This window comes from Heterocephalus glaber, unplaced genomic scaffold (assembly GCF_053883595.1).
Source record: "Heterocephalus glaber isolate CG9 unplaced genomic scaffold, H.glaber_assembly_v1.0 deba00000818, whole genome shotgun sequence".
In the NCBI taxonomy this organism is placed as follows: Eukaryota; Metazoa; Chordata; class Mammalia; order Rodentia; family Bathyergidae; genus Heterocephalus; species Heterocephalus glaber.
This window is the reverse complement of record NW_028258164.1, coordinates 2316343-2319418: the sequence shown is the minus strand read 5'-3', so window position 1 is coordinate 2319418 and position 3076 is coordinate 2316343. Positions and strand designations below refer to the sequence as shown.

Below are 3076 nucleotides of genomic sequence, written 5' to 3'. Positions count from 1 at the left end.
TGGTTTCTCTAAGTTCAGAATCACAAATTCATCTTTTTAAAACCCTTATGTTTCTAAGCTGAGCTTCCTCATCTTTAACACTTTCTTTGAAATCTTATGATTCTTACACATAATAAGTTTGCTTAAAAAACAGAATTATGGCGGCGGGGGGCGGCTGCGGCAAGGAGCTGGGGCGGGGAAGTGCCTTCTGGCTGGGCTGGGCCGGCGGGAGCGTGAGTGAGCCACGGAGGACCAAGGGGGCTCAGGACGGTGGCCTCGGTGGCCAGCAGAGTGCTTCTGGTTCCATATGGTTTTGCTGAGCTTGTGAAAGAGACACTTGGATGGTGGATTAACAAGAACTCTGACGTTTTGTGCAAAGTATCAAATTGGAGAATACTGAATTTTCACCCTAGTCCCGCAGCTCTGCTGCTCACGTAAATACAGATGAATTACCCGATTCGGAAAGTCACCTGGCCAGCGGTCCAGAGCTGATGCAGGACATGCTGGAGTGTCTGAAAACATGATGAAGAAGAGGACAGCCCACACAAAACATCGGAGCGGTGTGGGGCCAAGCAAACCTGTGTCCCAGCCCCGGCGGAACATCGTAGGCTGCAGGATCCAGCATGGGTGGAGAGAGGACAACGGCCCTGTCACCCAGTGGAAGGGTGTCAAGAGCAATGCTACATAATTTTAGGGAAAAATCATTTGGCTAGCCTATTTCTCCTTCCTACAGCCCAGCTATAGCATTCCAAGACATAATTCCATTTTCCACTCTGGTCACAACTGAGACCTCAATGATCTGATGATGCTGTGATTCTCCAGGACAAGATTACACCAGTTGAAGACATCCTGGAAGGAACAAAATCTTCATCTACTCAGTTCCTCATTGTTCTTGGATTGTTACATCTTGTTTATGTGGATGTACTGAACTCTCTGCAAGTCATTTGTTACATCTGTTTCTCCTGATGTACTGAATAAAAGGTGCAGTAAACTGGGGGCTTTCGTCTTTGCTGCCCAAAGCAGCACTGATCAGACCCAAAGCTCAGCTTCTTTTCAAAGTCTCATTTTTTTACCTTTCCTGTAATTCACCTTGTGCTGCCATGGCTCCCAGGAGACTAGGACTTACTGAAGAGGTTCTAGTAACATCCCCTTTCCCTGTTGCCCACAGAAGGCGACTGTCCTGGACCAGATGCCCGTAAATCCTTCTTTGTATCTTATAAAGTATGATGGATTTGACTGTGTTTATGGACTATAACTTAATAAAGATGAAAGAGTTTCTGCACTCGAAGTACTCCCTGATAGAGTTGCAACATCTCGAATTAGCGATGCACACTTAGCAGACACAATGATTGGTAAAGCAGTGGAGCATATGTTCGAGACAGAGGATAGCTCTAAAGATGAATGGAGGGGAATGGTCTTAGCACGAGCACCTGTCATGAACACATGGTTTTACATCACATATGAGAAAGACTCTGTATTGTACATGTACCAGCTCCTAGATGATTACAAAGAGGGTGACCTTTGCATCATGGCTGATTCTAATGATTCACCTCCAGCAGAAAGGGAGCCAGGAGAAGTTATGGACAGCCTGGTAGGCAAACATGTGGAATATGGCAAAGAAGATGGCTCGAAAAGGACTGGCATGGTCATTCATCAAGTAGAAGCCAAACCATCCATCTATTTCATCAAATTTGATGATGATTTCCATATTTATGTCTACGATTTGGTGAAAACATCCTAGATGTCATCACAAACTCTGCCAGATTTGTGAAACTATTAAATGTATAATTTGTAGACATAAAGACTTGATTGCTTTCCAGTTTAATGAAAACTTAAATGTCCCTGCGAACCCACAGTCTTTGCCAGCAGAACTGGTTTTGTTCTGAACAGTACAGATTGATGTGAACACAAAGCATTTTGTGTAAAGAGAACTTCATCTTACAAGAAGTCTGTCTGTTGGGAGAGGAGTTACAGGCAAGTTTGGTAAAAGTTAAGCTAGTATCATAGTCATTTAAATCTGTAATAGATCTTAATCATTTCCCCCCTTCACTTTAACACCATCTTATTCTGCCACAATGCAAGCATAGTTTGGTATTTTTGTTACTGCCTTTTTTTTGAGATATATGTATCTATATCTACCTATCTATATCATATATATGTGCACACACACACAGAGGCACACATGCACACACACACACACACACACCATTGGCCGTCCTTTCCTCATGGATTGGGATGGATGATTCAATTTTTTCCAATTTAACCAGAGTGCTTGACTCAAGTTGGTCATGTTTATGACGTTCCTGCTCTTCATTTAAAATTAAATTGGGGCACAGGAAGCACATAGGCACATTCAGTTATTTTGAAAATCAGGAGTTCAGAGCACCTATTTTAATCTGGAGGCTTTAAACTGTAAGTCCAAATATGAATTACTTATGAACAGTTCATGACCCACATTTGGTTGACTGGTGAGAAATCTGGGTAAAAGGCTGCCTTTAATTCTAAACTTTGTAAGTTGTTTTGTTTACATTTTAATTTTAAATACTTTTTAGCTTAGTCCAGGTCCTTTGTTCACTCAGAATAACATAGGTGTGTCTTGGATGGTACATTTAGCCCATTACTTATACAAACTAGTAATCGATTTTAGTTCATGGATTTAAAAGGCAACAGTACATCAATGGCTTGTGTGTATGTGGTGAGTTCCTGGAAGAACAGTGCTTTTGTATTTAAAATGTAAGTTTAAGAATGGCATTGTTGCCTTCTAATATGTTCTTTGGAACTGTTTTTTGGTTTTTTTCTGTTTTGTTTTGTTTTTCTGTTATTGCTAGTATACGATTATGGTCAGAAGGTCTCTTTTCTCCTTCCCTATCCCTTCCCCCCAGTTTTGCCCCACAAAAAATGTCTGGACATAATAAACAGCTCAATCTTTTGTGGTAGTACAAGCGTGTGTTCTTGCACCAGGGGTGCTGTTAATGTGGGTTCATTTCCTCCAGTGACCCATGGAGGTTTGCATGTCAATGATACGTTGCCATAGAAGGCCTACTTATCCATGTTGGCTTGCCAGTGTAATAGCAGCCCTTCACCACAGAGTCTTTTT

At 41.8% G+C, this 3076-nt stretch overlaps 1 pseudogene; it reads left to right on the top strand.

Moving 5' to 3' along the window:
• The first annotated feature begins 436 nt into the window (after positions 1-436).
• Positions 437-1720, top strand: LOC101722508 (spindlin-1-like; annotated as a pseudogene).
• Positions 1721-3076: the final 1356 nt, after the last annotated feature.